Genomic DNA, 22,408 nt, shown 5'->3' with positions numbered 1-22,408 from the left:
CCCTCCCTCCCTCCCTCCCTCCCTCTTTCCCTCTCTCTCTCTCTCTCTCTCTCTCTCTCTCTTGCAACCCAAAAATAATTTGTGCTAGTACTATGGATTGATAGAATTTGTATTATATTATATTATGAAAGTTGTTTCAACAAATAGTTCTCTCTATCTCTCTCTCTCTTTCTCTCTCTCATGTTTGCAATGTAGAAACATTTGTGCAAGTAGTCCAAATTGATAGAACTTGTATTTGTGCAAGTGATGTTTCCAACGAACAATTCTCTCTTCATACATACATACATACATACATATATATATACATATACATATATATATATATATATATAATTTGCAATACAAAAGTATTTTTGTGAGTACTCTAGGTTTGATAGAATTTGTTTTACATTGGATTATGACATGTGTCGCAACAAATAGTTCATTTTTACTTTTTAAATAGTTCTCTCTCTCTCTCTCTCTCTCTCTCTCTCTCTGATATTTACAATGCAAAACAGTTTCTACAAAGCAATCTGGATCTAGATTCATATTATGTTGATCTCTGGCAAGTGTACTATTGTTTCACAAATTGACAGATAATGACAGTAAAAGATTATCATAAATTTAATCATAGCTAACCAAAGCAAGATATGTTTGTATTTTCTCAACAAAATAAAATGCATTTAATCTAATAATTAGCAAAGTCTTTGCTTTGCTGGTTACACTATGGGCGACATTGGAAAAGTTCTTCTCTTTCCAAATATGAGATGTAAGTTTTCTTCGATAAGCATGGGTTGATGTATAAACATATCTTTATTTGCATCCATTCGAAAAACTCACTAAACATTTTTCTTTATACATGGCTCTAGCAACCTTATTAAACATTGGTTAAAAAATAAACACTCATTATTAAAGCTTGCACACTTTTGGATTATTTTCTATGGTGGCAAGGAGGGATACTAGTTGGTGAAAAGAAGTATAAATTCGATGCTCAGTCAATATGCTTAATGAGAGAGAGAGAGAGAGAGAGAGAGAGAGAGAGAGAGAGAGAGAGAGAGAGAGAGAGAGAGAGAGAGAGAGAGAGAGAGAGAGAGAGAGAGAGAGAGAGAGAGAGAGAGAGAGAGAGCATCATCTTGGTCTCTCATTGTGCATGTCTTTGCTAAGTTGACATCATGTTGTTGAAATATTAATATTTGTAGGCTATAAAATATAGTTATACTTCTTTGAACTAATCATATGTGTGTATATGTGTGTGTACACGTGTTAAGACTTCTAATATACACACGTAAATACATGCACACATACATATGTATATATATTAATGAGAGAGATAGAAACAAGTTCCTTATGAGACACACGTATATACAAGCGTGCATGCATGCACACACAAATACACAGAGAAAACAATCAATGTAGGTTTGTCTGGTGTATATTAGAGAACTAAAGACATAGCTTTAAAGATTATTGCTCATATAAACTCTAATCTACCTTAACTAAGTAATTCATGAATGGTTTGCCTAGTCTTTAAAATAAAAAATATATTCTAGATACTTTGAATGTAAGGAATTTCAATGGAAGAGTTTTAGGACTCAATGGAGAAGAGGGGGAGGACAAAGAGATAAAAATAAATTTTGGATGAGAGAGAGAGAGAGAGGAGGTAAAAATAATTATTGATGGGAGACAAGAAAGATGTGTCTTTTTAAAAATCATTGATAAGAGAGAAGAGAAAGAAATGTGAAAAGTAGTTTGGATAGAGAGGTACCTTTTTCAAATTAATGTAGGAGAGGCCCAAAAGTAGTATTGTAGTATTATAGAAGAGAGTTGCTGTAATTGTTTTAAGCCACAGAGAGAGAGAGAGAGAGAGAGAGAGAGAGAGAGAGAGAGAGAGAGAGAGAGAGAGAGAGAGAGAGAGAGAGAGAGAGTGTGTGTGTGTGTATTGAAGATCCAAAGTTATTAATGTATGGCCCAAATGTAGTATTGTAAGAGAAAGTTAAAAGAATTTTTTGGCACACACACACACACACACACACACATGTAGAGAGAGAGAGAGAGAGAGAGAGAGAGAGAGAGAGAGAGAGATTACATGTGTCTATGTGTTTTGATAAAAATTCAAAGCTATTAACATGTAAGAAAAGTCCAAAGATAATATTGTAAAGAGAGAGAGAGAGAGAGAGAGAGAGAGAGAGAGAGAGAGAGAGAGAGAGAGAGAGAGAGAGAGAGAGAGAGAGAGAGAGAAAGAGAGAGAGAGAGAGTGTGTGTAAGTGTGTAGAGATCCAAGGCTATTAATGTAGGAGAGGTCTAAGGTAGTATTATAGGAGAGAGCGCTAGAAAATTTGAAGCCAAAGAAGGGGGTTCTTTGGCTTCAAATTTTCTAGCACTCTCTCCTATAATACTACACTACTATTTTTGGGCCTCTCCTACATTAATTTGAAAAAGGTACCTCTCTATCCAAACTACTTTTCACATTTCTTTCTCTTCTCTCTTATCAATGATTTTTAAAAAGACACATCTTTCTTGTCTCTCATCAATAATTATTTTTATCTCCTCTTTCTCTCTCTCATCCAAAAGTTATTTTTATCTCTCTGTCCTCCCTCTCTTCTCCATATTGAGTCCTAAAACCTTTCCATTGAAATTCCTTACATTCAAAGTATCTGGAATATATTTTTTATTTTAAAGACTAGATAAACCATTGATGAATTACTTAGTTAAGGTGGATTAGAGTTTATATGAGCAATAATCTTTAAAGCTACCTCTTTAGTTCTCTAATATGCACTAGACAAACCTACCTTGATTATTCTCTCTATGTGTATATGTGTGTGCATGCATGCGTGTGTCTCATTAAGAACTTGTTTCTATCTTTCTCATTAATATATATATATATATATGTATGTGTGCATGTATTTATGTATGTATATTAGAGGTCTTAACATATGCACACACACATATACGCACATATGATTAGTTCAAAGAATTATAACTATATTTTATAGCCTATGGATATTAATATTTCAACAACATAATGTCAACTTAGCAAAGACATGCATAATGAGAGACCAAGATGATGGTCTGTCGGTCACACACACACACACACACACACACACACACACACACACACACACATTAAGCATATTGACTGAGCATTGAATTTATACTTGTTTTCACCAATCAATATCCCTTCTTGCCACCATAATAAATAATAAAAAAATATACAAGCTTTAATAATGAGTTTTTATTTTTTAACCAACGTTTAATAAGGTTGCTAGAGCCATGTATAAAGAAAAATGTTTAGTGAGTATTTGGAATGGATGCAAATGAGGACATGTTTATACATCAACCCATGCTTACCGAAGAAAACTTACATCTCATATTTGGAAAGAGAAGAACTTTTTCAATGTCTCCCATAGTGTGACCAGCAAAGCAAAGACTTTGTTAGCTAATTATTAGAGTAAATGCATTTTGTTTTGTTGAGAAAATACAAACATATATTGCTTTGGTTAGCTATGATTAAATTTATGATAATCTTTTACTATCATTATTTGTCAATTTGTGAAACAATAGTACACTTCCCAGAGATCACCATAATATGAATCTAGTTCCAGATTGCTTTGCAAAAATTGTTATGTATTGTAAATATGAGAGAGAGAGAGAGGGCTATTTACAAGTAAAAAATGAACTATTTGTTGTGACACATGTCATAATCCAATGTAAAACAAGTTCTATTAAACCTCAGAGAAATACTTTTGTATTGCAAACAAGAGAGAGAGAGAGAGAGAGAGAGAGAGAGAGAGAGAGAGAGAGAGAGAGAGAGAGAGAGAGAGAGAGAGAGAGAGAGAGAGAGAGAGAGAGAGAGAGAGAGAGCTATATATCAGTAAAGAGAGAATTGTTTGTTGGAACACATGTCACAATCCAATAATGTAATACAAGTTCTATTGATTTGGAGTGCTTGCACAAATGTTTCTATATTGCAAACATGAGAGAGAGAGAGAGAGAGAGAGAGAGAGAGAGAGAGAGAGAGAGAGAGAGAGAGAGAGAGAGAGAGAGAGAGAGAGAGAGAGAGAGAGAGAGAGAGAGAGAGAGAGAGAGAGAGAGAGAGAGAGAGAGAGAGAGAGAGAGAGAGAGAGAGCTATATATCAGTAAAGAGAGAATTGTTTGTTGGAACACATGTCACAATCCAATAATGTAATACAAGTTCTATTGATTTGGAGTGCTTGCACAAATGTTTCTATATTGCAAACATGAGAGAGAGAGAGAGAGAGAGAGAGAGAGAGAGAGAGAGAGAGAGAGAGAGAGAGAGAGAGAGAGAGAGAGAGAGAGAGAGAGAGAGAGAGAGAGAGAGAGAGAGAGAGAGAGAGAGAGAGAGAGAGAGAGAGAGAGAGAGATATTTGTTAGCAACCCCTGTTGGGAAAAAAATATGTTCATTTGCTTTGCATATGGTAGTTCACTAACTTGCAAATGCATTTGTGGATTTAGATTTTTTTTTGTAGTTTTTGTAGTAAGTTCATGCAATATGATGTGAAATATATCAGTATAATGGTAGTGTGAAAACACACTATGTCCGACTTGATATTAAGCTTGAATCTTCATGTTCAAGTCTTCGATCCTTTGTCGATCATTTTCGGGTCCTTCCCCTCCTTGATTTGATGCTGGGGCAGTGGATTAGAGTAATAGTGGGTTGCTCCAGGTGGCATGAGAGAGAAAATGATGAGATTTTTGAGCTTTGATGAAAAATGGCTATGGCTGACAGTTTAGGGTTTTAGACAGGGGCTTGGTTTTTTGCTCTGTGTGGGCTGAATACTTGATCATTTTCCAAACTTTTTTATGGAAAGAAAGCTTATCTCATGGGATTTCATTGCCCCATAACGATTGTCAGCATCAAGTCGAGCAACAGCCGTGCAGGACGATGAAATGCAGACATGTACAAATCGGGCAGATCTCGACAATTTTGATAACGCTGAGGGCAGAGGTGGCTAATATCAGTGGCTATGGTGCTGAACTGCTGCATCTTAACCAAAGGAAGATGTTTTTAGAAGGAATCAGCAGCTGATATGCTCTATATTGAGAGATCCAATGACTCCAAGTGAGCTGGGTCCTGTTGGCTATGGAGGACACCCGAGGCAGAAGTTGAGAAGATTGACAATGCTGAGCTCCATGGTGTGCAATGCTTAGGTGTGAGATGCCAGGGAGGAGCTCTGGAAGTAGAGGAACATTTTCCCAGAAGGAATTGCAGTGAGATATGACTTGTGGAGAGAGATCCAAGAGCTTGAAGCAAGCAAGGTGGAGGCTGGCTATGGCTGCCAAGGAAGGTCAAGTAGAGATGAAGGTGAGAAATGGAACCATGAGCTGGTCTTGAGTTGACCTGAGGTTAAGACGAGCTGAGAGAGAATAGAGAATAACTAAGCTAAGCTCGACTGGGCTCTGATACCATGTGAAACTACATGGATCTAGAGCATGGCTATGGTGGTTCAAAGACGGGAAGAAGACTCATGTAGACATAGACTTAGACACTGGCTGTCACACAAGTGAATTAGGTTTCAAGATTGAGACTTGAACTCATAAACACAATCTTGTGTGTGTGGACAATGACATGACACTTTACTGAAAAGAAAAGAGTACTCTCATTGTAGTAAGAAAAGGAAGTAAGTACAATGCTTTATAGGAAAGTAGTAAACTGCAATAGGCTTCACTGTGCATATGGGATAGGTAAGCCTGCATGTCCTTAGCCTTGAAGCTCCATACAAAGAAGCTGTTAGTAGGTGTGATTGCCTGAATCTCAACAGACTAAAAGTGTCCAATTTGAACAATGGCACACTATGCTACTTGAATGAAATTTTTGGAATTTGAACTAATGTCTGCTACATGTTAGTTGAGTAGGATTGAACTACATGCAATATACCTATACATGTACAAGAGTTACTTGATGCTAATCTTGGTAAGGTTTGTTGCTATTCCTTATGTAGAGACAATGCGGTGCAACATAACTCCTGAGGAGACTCCATTTAGAGCAGTATTACCACCAAGATCGAGTGATCTAGTGGAGTAAGGGTTATCAGATGACCAAGTGGCAAGATAGATCTTTTACATGGAATACTAAGGTCTACTATCACCATTGTCATAGGGTTTTTATTAGCATCCCTATTGAGTTTAATGAGGAAGGAGGGATTGTACTTGTCATACATCCTCTCTCTCTGCTCGACTTTGACTATCATAAGTTTGAGTAGGCTGATCGGTATGGCGTGGCCTATCAATGAAGCATGGGTCTATACTTTGTACTTTAATGGAATATTATGTTAATTAATAACGAGATCCACAATGAAGAACTATATAAGTCCTTGGTAAGCAACTCGAACATGTAGAGGGAAGTGCTTGCGAGAGTCTTTGAGGAAGCCATATGTGTAGATGACTTGCTTAGGGAGAGAAGGTGTAGGACAATGGAGTAGGGTAGCAATGCAATCAAGAACATTGAGAGAGTTGCAGCAACTTGTGAATGAGCATTCTTTTGTAGTGAACAAGAGAAAGGGAAGAGTATTGACGAGACCCAAGCTATAGTCGACCTAGAAGCGTACCTAGTCAGACTACTTCAAGAGTCAATACAAAGACCTATGTAACCCCATGTATAGTGTGTACACTGTGGAGGAAATCACCTACCATCTAAATGCCCCAACCCTAGATTAAGGCCTTGTGCCAATTGTGGAAGATTCGGGCATGACGCCATGCATTGTCGGTTGCTAAGATGGTTGCCTTACTAGCAACCTTACACACAACCATACTATCAAGGGGTTAGACAAACATATTTTAGAAAGGGACTCCCTGCACCCAATGATTCAAAGCTAGCTATGCCAAGGACCTATATCAACCCTATAGGGATCCTTAGACCTCTTGCACCTATTGTTACCCATCATCGAGCAAAGCTCTAGTGTTGTGGAGAAACCCCTAGAGGAAGATTCTTATTTGAATCCTTATGTTTCTTACGATGAAGAAGGCAATTGAATATTGATGGACTATAGACGTGTGCTGGTCATGGCCTTAGGAAAAGGAAGAGGTAAAGGCCTAGGAGAAACTCAAAACCAAGGACCCATAGCATGTTGGACATGTGGTCATCCAAGGCATATCTCATCTCGTTGCCCTAAAAAGGAGCAAGAAAATAGAGAGAAGGTTAATTTGAGGTGCCCCAAATGCAGAGTCACACATTTATTCATTGATTTCCCTAGGCTCTTTTGTGTCAAGTTGTGTGACACTAATGCCATACCTATACCCCTAAAAGTCATGACATGAGCTCAAACAAAGCAGGCCGATATCTCACTACCCGGGCCTAGCAACTTGGATGCATCCTCCATAGGGAAGAAGAATCAACGATGGAGGAAAAAGAGAACTGAGGCAAAAATAACACTAAAAACCGAGAGTGAGACCACATTAACCAAAGATAAGCAAGTTACGGATGCCAAAGCAAAAACATCCGCTAAGAAGTGGATAAAAGAAGTGTAGAGACACCTTCAAGATGCCAAAGTTCCTATAGTTAAGGAAGAGATTGAGAGTAGAGTCCTAAAAGGATTGGCCACTAAAGATAGTAGGAATCGAATTCTCAATGAACTTCATAGTTATGAAGGGAGTGGATTATGATATCACGCTTGGGAGGCCATGGATGAGAAATGCCAGAGTAATAGAGGACTAGGGTAATGGCCTAATATTCTTGAGCAATAGATCTAAAGTAGTTCCAGTAGAAATGGACACTTGGAAGACCTTACTCGTGGATTTAGATGCCATCTCTAACCTGTTGAAGGGGGACTCAAAAGTGAGAATCGATTATGGGCCTCTAACGAAGTACATTCCTTACCTTGGGGATAAGGATGATTGGATGCACGTGTTGGCAACCATTGATCTCCCATTCTTGGAGGAAGAGGATGAATACAGACAAGATGTAGACTCTGCTATAGCAACCTTAAGAGTGCCATCATTCCTAAGTTTCCTATAGTACCTATGTGCATGATGGCTGGAAGCCCCATGGGCCAACCAACATCAATTACCTATCATGTCCTAGCTAGCAAACTTGAACTTCACGAAATCCTCAAGCACTTGTCAAGAAAGCTAGCCGGCAACCCAGCCGCCAACTTGAAGCCCCTCAAGAATCTTATGGAAAGCAGGGAGTGGCAATGGACCAAGAGGTGCATGACCTAAATTTGTCATATAATTGGGCTCTCATGACAAGTGAGACTGCATCTAAGAGTAGGGACCATGCAAGCAACCTACAGACCCAGTCTGAAAATTCTGACGATAACAATTATGATGATTGTTGCTCCATTCGTGAGGAAAGCAAGGAGGAAGTATAGACCATAGAATATGATTTGGAAGGAAGGATAATTGAATAGATCAGAGAAAACTCTAAACCTCAAGAGATTAACATGTTTTGAGTGAGCAAAGGAGTGGCCAAGGAGCTTGGCTAGAGTGTCTTTAGGTGGTAAATCATGAGTAAGTAGAACTATCTCGTCCTTGCCCCCCACCACTATTTAGAGTTGAGATAGCTTCAAAGTTGCAAGCACCAGGGGATATAGCTTCTTCCACTAAGGATTGTGAGTACAATTCCAAGTCAGAGGCAAGCTCCAATAGTGACCCCAAGATATCTCAACCACCTGGGACCTGGTGCACCAAAGGGGACCTTCTAGTCTACCTAAGGCACATGAAGCTAAAGGAGGAAAAAAGGAATTTCACATGCACATTGATGCATGAAGATTTGTTGTGGGAGTAGGGTTGTGCCAACCTGGCAAACATAACCTAGATTATTCAGTGAGTTTTGCTAGCAAATAGCTCACGAAGATAGAAATGAACTATTCCACAACAAAGAGAGAAGGGTTAGCCATGGTGTTCACCGTAAAGAAGTTTAGACACTATCTTCTAGCAACGCCTTTCATCTTCTTTATGGACCATCAGTCATTGCTTTATCTTGTGAATACATCTTGCGTAATGGGACCCATTGCTTGATGGTTACTTCTGCCCTTGGAATTTGACTTCTCTATGGTCGTATGCAAGGGCAAACAACATTATATGATAGACCATATGTCTCGCATACCCATAGGAGAGGCCATTGGACAAGGAATCAGTGATGACCTATCCGATGCATATCTTTTTAAAATGTTTGGTGAATGAAAACTATTTAGAGCAAACTTCACTACATTTGGGCGGATGACATAGTCCACATACTCGAGAATGGACTACTAGAACGAACGACCAATAGAGAAAGCTAGATTAAAAAGACTCATCTTGAAGCTCCAATCGTATTAGTTAATTGCAGGCCAACTATATCGGGTGGGACAGGATGGATTGTTAAGGAGATGTGTCTTTGAGCATGAAATTTATGATGTACTCAAGGAAGCACATGGTGGAGCATCTAGAGGGCACTTCAGCGGGGACACTATCGCACACAAGGTGCTCTAGTCCCAATTGTGGTGGCCAACGTTATTCCGTGATGCAGCTAAGTTTGTAAAGCATTGAAATGAGTGCCAACAAACTAAAGTCCCTACTCTTAAGAAAAAAATAGAGTTGACCCTAGTGATTGCGTGCTAGCCAATTAAGAAGTGGGGAATCGATTTCATTGGCCTAGTCAATCATGCAGCCCAATACTCTCAAGCCAAATACATCATTGTTGCCACGGACTATCTCAGCAAGTGGGCAAAAGCTCAAGGAACTCGCAAAAATGACATAAGGACCACAACCAAGTTTCTTTGGGAGCAAGTAATATCGCGGTTCCGGCTACCCCATAGAGTTGGTTAGTGACCAAGGCACATCCTTTATCAATGAAGTGATTGCTCACTTGTTATCCACCTTCCTAATAATCCATAGGAAGTCCTCTCCATACTATCAGCATGCCAATGGTCAAGCCGATTCCACAAATAAGATATTGGTGGGTATTCTAATGAAAGTCATCTTTGCCTCATGTAGTGACTGGGACAACAAACTTATGGAAGCTTTATGGGCATATCGAATGACATACAAAACAACCACAAGATATACTCCATTTAGGTTGACCTACGGAACTGAAGTTGTTTTGCGAGTAGAATTCTTTATTCCTAGCTTGAGAATAACAAACCAAGAATGATGGGAGGGCCAAGAAGCGTGGAAAAATTGCCTAGTAGAGCTAGAACGCCTCTCTAAAACTCGTCTCATTGTAACCCATGCTCTAATATGTGAAAAAGCATGCCGCAAGAGTTGTTTTGACAAATATGTTAAGCAGCGAGACTTTGGGCAAGGAGACTTAGTCACGTTATACTCTGTCAAAGAACACAAGTAGAAAATGAACTTTTGGGGATTGGGACCCTTCAAGGTTTGTTTGTACTATCAATAGAATAAGAAATGTGGAACTAGAAACCCTCGAGGGACACGATATAAGCTTCTTCAATGGAAGTCGTATAAGAAAGTACTACCCCCCATCACACCCACTTCATGAACCTCCGATAATGGACCCACTATTGAATGTGAGGGTTGCGACTATCACAGAGGTGGAGGATGTGGATGAGGAAGTAGTAGCACTAGCCTGTTTGTGGATCACCATGACCTCCCAAACAATATGCACCCTTGATGGGCTAATTGATGATGGAGCCGATGCCAATATCTTAATACATGAACACTGGACCACATTGGGTCAACCCCAATTGCAACCAACCAACAATAAACTAAGCCCATTTGGGGGGAAATCCTACCCACTCTTAGGGAAATGCAAATTGATGGTTTCTATCGAGAATGAGAGTCTACCCCTCATTTTCTACATTCTACTCAACAAGCAAGGAGACCCTACTGGGATGGGTGTTCAAAAAATAAGTTCATTACAATGTAGACTACAACTTGCAGTGCATCCACCTTGCCATCGGGCATGTTAGAATTGTATCGGCTTTTGACAGGAGCACCGCAGTTATCCCAAAACCTGTAGTGCTACCAATAGCTAAACTTGGTGTTCACCCTAAGGAGCGGAGTAATACATCCAAACATGCTTCCATGGTACCTACCTAATCACATCAAGGAACCAAGGTCCAAACACTCAAGTGGGTTCCTAAGCATAAACCACAATTTCACAAACATCAAACATTGGGAATGCTTAGTTTCCATGCCTCATGCTCTAGGCCTAAATGGTGGAGGTGGAACTCCCATAGTGCACATGTGACCAAGCAGGACTAGGTTCTGAAAGCCCTGTTGGGAGCCTAAGGATACTATGAGGGTAACACCTTATTGTGGTTGCCCAAACTCGCAAATGCTAAGTTGAATCCTCAATCTCAGGCCCCACAAACCAAGCTTCCACAACGTCAATTGGAATAGGGGAGGAGCATAACTGAAATGGAGGGTGCTCGATCCTTGAGTGCTCAAAAGTTAAACTAAGAGTCCATGAGCAACTGCACAAGGCCTTGCCTAAAGGCCCTAGGATAATCACCAAGAAACCCAACACCTATGCATCAATTGAGTTGCAAACCTCACAATCCGAGCCTGCCACGCTCAATGAGAATCTTCTAGTGGAAGTGGCTCGAGCTAACTTGTCTTGCTCAACCAAACCCAAGCCATCGGAACACCTTAAGAGCCACCATGATGATCCATTCTTGGAGTGGCATCCAATATGGCCACGACCATAGGGGATGATTTGGCCACATGCATTCGACGGCTCGATTCCACTTTCACAATGTAAAAGTTATGAATGTTTAGACCTAGTTCTACTTGACGAGCCTATAGAAAATGAGGTATATTCCTTACCATGTTCTTAGGAAGAAGATTAATTCATCTTTATTAAAACTTTTGCTATTGCAAAGGAGATGATTGGCAATGAAATCTCACAAGAAAAGGCCAAAAGCCAACGTTTGATGACATCTTATGAAAAAAGGAAAATTCCTTGCCACTCTAAGAACTCTCTGAACTCCAAAGACTTGTTGATTTTGAGTCCAATTTCATACATAAGTGGTGTAATTTGAACCTTTCATGGGCCCGAGAGGGACACCAAATCACGACCAATGTGGAGCAAAGATGCGTCATCAAGACTTTTGAGTACAACCCAACCTGTGTAGCCCCCACCTCATTTAGAGTGTTGGCCATGACCAAGAATCAACCATTAGAAGACAATGTCATGCTTCACCCATGCTTGGACAAGATTCTAACAAAGGAAGAACTCCAAATTGCAAGTTGGCTCAACTCAGGTGACCTCTTGATTGATGTATTGACTTACATCATACAAGTAAGTATTCGGCCACAAGATTTGGAATGTTATGCGACTCTTGAATATAACCCCAAGTTTGACGACCAGTTCTTGAGAAAGTAAGGCACATCACGGACACGATGAATGCCCATACACTTTGCTTTCCACAATCCTAGGAAGGATTTTCATCCTTTCCAAGGGGAAAAGGGAGGAATGAATGAAAACTCAAAGGGAGTAATGGATGAAAACTCGAAATAGGAATTGAAATTGAATTCTAAAAGAAAAGAATGAAGGTATGGATTGATTGGTGTGTGAATTCTACCTTTTGGGTTTTGTGGATTATATTACTCATTGTATGACAGTCCTTATTTTCAAATGCTGATCTTTCTAGTCATCTTACTTTCCGTGCAAGAGATGCCCTTTAAAGAGAACTAATTGTGGGATGTTGTGTGGCATGACAAGAACCTAAATGGCAGGACAACAAGATAAAGCCAACATGCTTCTCTTCTCGGAGGAGGAGCATAGAAGATATGGACTAGCCATATAAATCCGAGCATTCAACCAAGTGAAATATCACAACATCCACAATCTCGAATGAGTGGTGACAACCAAAGAGGTGGTGGCACAAATGTTGGAACGATGCAACCTCACCAAGTACTTGGAAAATGTGGGACAAGACATCAACCATAGTAAATGCACCAAATTCCTAAGGACCTTTGACATCTAAAGGAACATTGGAATGGTGACTATCAAGTAAGGTGAGATCTCTACAAGTGTGGTGGTTCCCCTTAGTCTAGAAATTGTATAGAAGGCAATGGGGCTAGCAAAGAAGCTGAAAAGGAGACCCAAGATGGATGTGTATGGAATGCTAGGGATGGACAAAAGAAAAGTCTACACCAATGATGGAATCATCCTAGCCAATATCCCGGATCTCACCATTCATTTGAAGGCTAAAATGATCCATACATTGTTTTCAAGCCAAAGATACAATGCCCTTATGAGTAGAATCGGCATACCCTTGCTCAAAAGCCTTGCAGCCACCAATGCCTTGGTAGACAAGGTGAATGGGAACACCTATGTTTGGAAAACAATATAGGGATTAGTAAAGGTTCTAGGCTGCAGCACCAAGGGTGGTAGGAGGAGGGTCCACAGCTACCACTGCAAAGTCAAAAAGGAAAAAATTGCCTCCAAGGCCTCAACCATAGGTTTTGGGGGAGTATTGACAGCCATTATCCAAGAAGCTCTAGAGGTGGAGGAGAGAGAAGTGGTGGAGGAAACCCCGAAGCCATTGCCAATTCATGTGGATCCGTCACCAATCCATGAGGAGTGTCATTCTCCCACCCCAGCAAGCCCAACCATCTCAATCTCATGAAGAGAATAGGAGTAAGCCCTATGGGTAATCTTGTAATATTAGTCTAACTATGAATACTTGTCAAATATCATACAAATTAGAGGAGATAAAGCAGATGGTGTTAATTGACTCTACCCAAGAAGTCAAAGGTTGCTCTAATACCAAATGCTAGATATAGGGTTACATGAATGCACACATACACAACGTGGAAAAGAAGAAGCTTGAGAGCACACAACACATAATTCTATTGAGAACTATCAATGTAGATTACATTGTTGTGGTCACAAGGTATAGAATCAATGGCAAGAGTAAAAAAAATTGCAAAGAGAGTTCCAAAAAAAGAATTTGACATAAGAGAAAATGGAACAAAAGAGTAGGGGGAAATGAAGAAGATAGAAATCAACTAGAGGTTAATTTTAAGCATGAAAGCCTTGATAAGAGGAAATAAACAAATCCTAGCACCAAAAAGGGAGATGGGGCACCCATCGATCAAGAAGAGTCTAGCCAAGGGGAATATCCCAAGGAAGGATGGGAGTCAGAGACACTGAAGGAACTAGGAGATACTCAACACCCACAGTACGTGTCAAGGTTAGGTGCTAGAGACACCAAGGAAACCTATGATAGGCACGAAGGGCCTAGGCTCCAGTGTAGTGACTTTTGAGGGCAATCCCCAAAGAGTTGGAAGATTTGGAAAGAACAAACAAGGAGCATTTTCCCATGTATTAGCCAACTTTGCAATAGAGAGAGCGCAAAAGTTTGTGAGAATGGGGGTCTAGAAACAAATGAATGCACTTAGGGAAATAATAAAGTCCTTTGACAAGCTTATCCCCAAAGCCCCTTTCATCATGCTTGTCTAGGACATTTGTGATAGGTATGGTCTCAAAGTAAGGGGGATAGAGTTTTTATTTGGTATATCTTTAAGAATCAATAGAATACTAGTTGATTGACTTCCTCCAAGATAGCTATGTATGTGTTGTGCATGCCCATAGAATAACAACAATGGACAATGATACACACACTAGATTATGTAGAAGTTTGACAAGTTTCTTATGCCAACACACACAATTAATAGAAAGCTTATGACATATTGAACATTGCTCCTACTAGAAGGCCTAGAGAATCCAAGGGATCATTGTAGGGAGATGTGACATTGAAAATATGACTTCAAGCAAAAGTGCAAAAAGGGCTCAAAAGGACAAGTTAGTAGATGAAGACACAAAAAGGACAATTTGATTGATGAGTGTAGGATGAGGATCACAATAAGGGTGAAGATAAAGACAGAGAGGAAGAAAATATATTTAATATGCTTGTGGATCTAGAAAAGGAAATTGCTAGCAAGCTCAATTAGATACAAAGGCAAGTGGTGGTAAATGTTGGACAATAAAAAGTATAGTATCTCTCCATTTCGCTCGAGGACACAATATTCCTTCACAAGAAGGAAAAAGAAAAATGACACAACCATTCTACTTTTATTAGGGTATGTTACTCTCCATTGTATTGTATTTTATTAAATCCATAAGATATAACATATATTATCTCCATTTCTTTCTTTTCCCACATTTGATTCTCTTGTTTCAATGTATTATGGTCATTACACAAAAAAAAGGACTTAGACCCTACTGCATGCATAGAGATAGTCTAACACTGTCCGAATGCCCTCATATATCCCATGGGGTTTGGATCATGTGATGCCCCTATGTTGTTACCTTTTTTATTATCATATCTCTCGCCTCATTGTTTGTAGCTGTCTCATGCTCAAACTGCCACCTCATAAAGTCAAAAATGTATTTGTGGTGGATCGTGTTGTCTTAGTAAAGGCAAATGTATTGTTTCTTAATTTCTTCTTGTAGGGAATAAACCCATATGAGATTGAATATATCATTATTCCTTATCATAAGGGACATCTCTTTATCTATATAACACTTTCTCAAAATCATAGAAATGGGCATTATTTTGTATTATTATCTCGTGTATTTTTTGTCATTTATTGATATGTTCTCTTATTTCCTTATGAAATATAAATTTTGAGAGCTCCCTCTCACATTATGCATTTAGTTAAGTGCAACAAAAGATGCACTACATACATACATACATACATACATACATACATACATACATACATACATACATACATACATACATACATACATACATACATACATACATACATACATACATACATACATACATACATACATACATACATACATACATACATACATACATACATACATATATATATATATATATATATATATATATGCTTTTTCTAACTTTCTTCCAATTGATTTACTATTTATCTCAAATCCACATCCTCTATCCATGGTTGCAAATAGAATTTGAAGTGCTTCTTTAACATTTGCTAATGTTCATTTCATGTTTATTGATAAACACATTGGATCCTCATTCTTCAAGTAGATAGTCATAGTAAAAGCGATCATTACTTTCCTTAGAGTTCAAAGGTATCCATACACCTTTTATCTTCTTCTATCTTCTATGTTGGAAATCAATATGTAGTATTTTCCTTGGAATGTTGTATTATAAGTTCCCAAGTTCCTCTAAACATTTGCAAAGAAACGAACCACCCTTGTGTACTTTTTCCATTGACATCAAATTGTCTCCAAAGATTTTAATTATTGTTCTATATGACATTTTTTTGCCCAACTACATTGTTTTTGTTCTATGAAAACTTGTTCCTTGAAAAATTGATCCAAAAATATGAATTAGGATGAGCTAAGATAAAATGACTCTCATTGATATTCTCCTAATCTTCATAGAACTTTGAATATCTTCAATAATCTTTAACTTTAAGCCATGGATTAATCCGTTGTTGAGATTATCCCAAATTTTCAGTCCATTGAGATCACATGAAGTAAGCTCTTTCAATCTTCCAAATGCTTATATGTTTGTTGGAACAACATATGTTGCAAATACAAAATATAAATTATTTTCATTAAAGAAGGATGATGTCAATTAAGATAAATAAGGTTGTCAAATTTAGCATCCATGACATGGAACATACTTGTTACTAACTCCAATCAGGCTACCATTCCACACTTGTTGATGGAAACACATCTGCACACACTAAGGCTTAGTCAGTTGCATGGAAGGTGCCAAGTGAAGATCCTTTATAGTATATGGGTAAAAGCATAGTTAGGTGATACTATTTTTCCACTATTTTAGCAATTTTAGTCAAACTACTTTTAGAATATTCTAAGGATAGTGAATGCTCTTAAGCATATGCCTAAAAGTATAAAAATTGCTTATATTAATTGATATAATTGAAAAATACTTTAGTTTACTTATAGCATTGAGTCAACTAGTCTATTCCATGAATAAATTTTCTTAGAAAAGTGCTATTAATGACAATACTTTTGGTACCACCTAATTGTGCTTTTACCTATATATATGTTGAATTTTTACATACCATTTTTTCCATGTATTTTAAATCCTCAAACTCATCATTTCTAGTGAAAGCTTATGCTTTCTCTTTTTCACTTGTTGATCTTGTGAGGGCATTTACAAGAGGGAAGCATTCTTATCTAGTTATGGAGCTTATAGGTTATTGGATACCATCAATCATTCTCTCTTGTAGTGTAGCATGTACATACTTGTATAGAGTTAGATCACCGTCTAGAAGAAGCCATAGAAGAAGAAGCCATGGAAGAAGAAGATTGAGGTGTTAACAAGAAATGAGGTTGAAATGGAGTAGTAGTAATGCAAAAGGCAAGTAAATAATGAGAACTATGAGACAAATATACATAAAAAGATGTGAACTACACAAAATTTTGAAATATATCTTACTTTGAGATAAAATTGAATGTAATTTAGGTTTTAAATTTTGAGGCGACTTTAAAGTACCACACTTTTCTAAAAGGCATATCAAGGAGTTGAAAATCACATGAACAGGTCCTTTAGTGGAATTATCTCATGAGGATAAGTTTGAAGGCCCCTTTCACCTTTTTGCTAGTGTTAATTTCATAGGACCTTTGTAACCCATCACTTTAATCATGTATGTCAGCCTATCAACAAGTTTCCTGTTCTTTTGACCTTCTTAACTGTGGTTCATTATGGGATGGTCTCTCATGAGGCAACACACACCTACTTTGCCTTACACCATTGCCTTACACCAAGTGTCATAACTAATGTTATGCTCAGTTCACTGTCAAAATTATCACTGCAAGGTGACTCATATCCAAATGTAAGTAGGCTAGTAACATCATTAAGCATCTTCTCTTTGCCTTTATCTAATCTCCCCCTCACTGATATATCCATGTTAGTGGATGCAGAACCATGAGTGTGTAGTCATGCTATCCAAGGATTGACAATAAAAGAACCATCACCTGTAGCTCCATTCACTTTACTACTAGTGGAAGGATGATTTTTAGCATGAGTAGGGTTGGCTCGTCCATAAAAAACCATTGCATTTTGACCACCATACCATGATGCCAACTCATCAAATACTATATCCCTATTGATCTCAGTGTATCACAAGTAGTTGGATTATAGCACTTATAGGCTTTTCTATCCAGTGCATAGCTAAGGAAGACACCCTCAGCTTTGGTCTAACTTTCTCTTCTTATCATGTACATGTATCAAAGTAATGCAACCAAATACTTTAAGGTGGCTGATATTGGGCTTGTGACCATACAATTTCTCATATTGTGTGAGGTCATGAATCCTAGTTGTAGGTGTTCTGTTCAATACATAAATGGTAGTGACAAGTGCTTCAATCTAATAACCATTTGGTGAGTTCTTTTCATTAAGCATTGCCCTGGCAGCTTCCATAAGCACACGATTTTTTTCTCTTTGCCACACCATTCTGTTGTGGTGTATAAATAGATGTTAGTTGCCTTTTAAAGCCATATTTTGCCAAGTACCTATCAAATTTATGAGATGCATATTCTTCACCTCCATAAAATATCAGATATGAGATATAACACCCAAACTCATTTTCAACATGTGTCTTAAAATCCTCGAAAACATCAAGCACCTCATCTTTGTGATTTAGGATATACATCCATGTACACCTATTGACATAATCAATAAATGACACATAATATTTGGCACCACCAAAAGATGCATTATGGACTAGACCCCATACATCCAAATGTATCAACTACAAAGGTCAAGAACTATTTCTCACATGTCTCATAAACGGAAACCTCACTTGTTTTCCAAACTAACAAGCGGAATAGACATATCCTAGATCCATATACTTGAACTTTGGTAAGCCAAGTACAACCTCCTTTTTCTACATATTTTTTAGCCTTTGAATATTTTACATGACCAATGCATTTGTGCTAGATTTCCATGTCTTTAACTGCTCCATTACCATGGGCAAACAAGGTTGCTTTTCAACTCAAAGATAGATGTAACAAAGTGAATATCCTACCATCTCTTTTGCACTTAGCAATCAATTTGTAGCCATTTTCATATTCTTCAATAAAACATCCATCTTTGTTGAATCTAACTTGCATATTCCACTCTACCATGTGACCAACAAATAGTAGATTCTTAGTGATAGATGGCACATGTAACACATCATACATGCTCTTCTTTTTGCCATCATGCATAACCAATGGAATCACACTTGTATGCTAAATATCATGCTATGTGTCATCACCAATGCATACATATCCATGAGAGCCTAGAGCCAACTCATCAAACCATTCACCATGCTGAGTCATATGATTGGATGCACCTAAGTCTATATACCACTTCTCATTAGGTGTGTCTTTCTTAGGCATATCGCTCGAAACATGTGTCATAGCAAATAGCCTATCTATTTGATCATCATGAGTGTTAATGGAAGATGCATAGTTGCCATTATATCTGGCTTTTTCTTTTATGTCAGCTTTTGTTTTATAATAGTCCTTTGCTATGTGTCCATATCTGCCACAGTAATGAAAATCTTTATCCATGTTCAACTGATCATGTGACTACCAAGAAGCACCTCTACCTCTAGTTGATCTCTCCCTACCTCTACAGGCTCCAAATCTTTTCTATCCTTGTGCGTTTGAGCTCTACTTTGAATTTTGTTGCTGCTATCCATATGTATTCTGAGTGTCACCATGACCTCAAAAAGCTCTATGAGCTCTACCACCTCTAGCTCGTTGATTAGAGTAAAAGACTATATCTCTACTCTGAGAGGTATGAGAACCTGTGTTCAAGTCAAGCTTGACTTCCTCATGCAACAACAAAGCAAACAGTTCATCCTAGGCTGGGAGGTTTTTCCTTACAAAGATTGATGTACTAAAAGTCTTGTATTCCTTTCCCAAACCATTCAAGGTGACTGTAATCATGTCATCATCATCAACTTTGGAACCAATATAGTGAATTGATCTACAATGGTTTTAATCTCGATTGTATAAGCATGAATGCTCTTGCCATTTCTTGTTATATTAGTAAATTGTTACTTTAGTTGTATTTTTCATGCATGAGTTATATTGCTATAATTCTTCATGAGAATTTTCCAAGTATCCTTTAGAGTCTGAAAGCTATTAATCTGCATAGCCATTGCATCTGAGATGCATAAAGAGAACTAATGCAAAACTTTGCTAGCTCTTTCTAACCACTACCTATGAGCTCTCACTTGCTCTGTAGTTGGATTTCTTTCTCGGAGTCTTGGTTTAACTTCATCTCTTGTGCAAAGATCCCACTAGTCTCTTTCAATAAGAAAGTTTTGCATTTTAAATTTCCATAAATCAACGTTCTTGTTGTCAAGATTATTCTACACAATTTGGGTGATATTATAGGTAATTGTGGTATTTGCCATATCTGCATAGCTAATGGTATTTAGTGTAGTATTCAACCTATCAATGCTTGATTCCTTGCAGACCAGTGTGTCTTTTCATTACTTAAAATCTCTCTCTCTCTCTCTCTCTCTCTCTCTCTCTCTCTCTCTCTTTGGCTTTAAAATATTCAAGCAACTCTCTCATGTAATACCACAATACTACCTTTGGGCTTCTTTTATATTAATAGCTTTGGACCTTTATCAACACACACACACACACACACACACACACACACACACACACACACACACACACACACACACACACACACACACACACACACACACACACACACACACACACACACACGCACACACGCACACACGCACACACACACACACACAATGTGTGTGTGGCTTTAATAAATGCTAGTAACTTTCTCTTACAATACTATATTTGGGCATTTCCTACACATTAATAACTTTGCATTTTTATCATCTCTCTCTCTCTCTCTCTCTCTCTCTCTCTCTCTCTCTCTCTCTCTCTCTCTCTCTCTCTCTCTCTCTCTCTCTCTCTCTCTCTCTCTCTCTCGCTCTCTCTCTCTCAAAACAAATCTAGCAACTCTCTCTAATAATACTACAATACTACCTTTAGGCTTCTCCTATAAAGCTTTCAGCTTGAGTAAAATTAGACTAAGAAGTCACAATTTCATTATAATTTCAATGGTATAAAACTTTTGAAAATATTTGATAAGGTATTTATTTTTCCAAATACACATTGCAAAGATAATAGCCATTATACATTATGTTAATTGTTAGTTTTCTATGTTAGGAGATAAACATTTCCCAAAAGAGAAGACTGCTTTTTGTTCATGAGGTCCAAACATTTCAATATAGTTCATTCATAGAGTCTCAATCTACTATGTCTCACTTTAAAACATATTGTAAATACATACATAATGGACTAAAAGAAAAAGAGAACCAAGTGGACTATGTGAAATAAAATTGGAGGTTGCCAAGAAAACCTCACTCAAAACTCACTCCAACAACTTGCTCCAAAAGCTCGCTTTTTGCATGCACTCATAAATACAAGTTCCTGACCTCGTAACCCAATGTAATTACAAAAAGATCCATGGGGATATAACATGTTAGTCAATAAATTGACGACACCAAGGGTGGAATTATATGGATCAAAATCTTCTACATAATGATTTCTACTTGTGAAAAAACACTTGGTTATTGATATAGGCTCATAGAATCATGTGCATGATACTTCTTTGTAAGGCATGGAAGGATCACACACATGATCCTCTCATTGCTCAAACCTTGAACATGCAAGATTTTGATTTTGGCCTATTAAACATCAAGGCTTTTTGAAAACGAGAAGCTTTATGGTGCAAACAAGCATTTTGATTTAAGGGTATGATTTTCTAGGGTCCAAAAAGGATCTTAGGTAAGTAAACTCAATCAAAGATATTAGTAACCTATGGTAATCTTCCCAGCCTTGTAACTATAAATTCTTGACCTTGTAATCTAAGATGGTTACTAGAAGACAATTGTGTTTTATACAAGAAATGTCTCAAATAAGTCTAAGATAATGTTGAAATTAATCAAAAGAGGAAAGAATAAATAGATTATAGTGTTATCACATTAATCAATTACCTCAACAACCTTGCGATTGGAGATAAAATGAGGTCATCTACAAACTATTATTTTCTTGTAAAAAAATGTTGATATTAATATAATAATTTTATTTTTCCAAAATTTTTATTGCATTTTATTTAAATTATATACTTTATCTTTGTTAAATAGCATTTACTTGAATAAAAAGATTTTAAAACTACCTTACACTATAGAACCCTTTAAAAATATAATCATACCTTGGGAGACTTTAATGATAGGATAACAAGCATGTTTTAAGAAGTTATGATGTTATAAAATAATTTCAAAGTTATTTTATACCTAAATTGTAACTTTGCATAAAAGAATTATTTACAATTTTGTCTTTGAAGTTTTCCATCTTTAAGATGACAACAACTTGGCATATTTGTTCGAAAGAGTTATTCATGTTTTAATATTTGGAAATTTACATCTTAGACTCATCAACTCCTTAAGATGACACCATCCCCAACAAGATAATGAGTGTGATAATTACCTAGAGCTCTAAACTAGCAACATGAGG

Source organism: Lygodium microphyllum, chromosome 9, assembly GCF_053477565.2.
Source record: "Lygodium microphyllum isolate KBCC chromosome 9, Lygodium_microphyllum_v1.1.10, whole genome shotgun sequence".
Classification (NCBI taxonomy): domain Eukaryota; kingdom Viridiplantae; phylum Streptophyta; class Polypodiopsida; order Schizaeales; family Lygodiaceae; genus Lygodium; species Lygodium microphyllum.
This window is presented reverse-complemented; position numbering follows the sequence as displayed.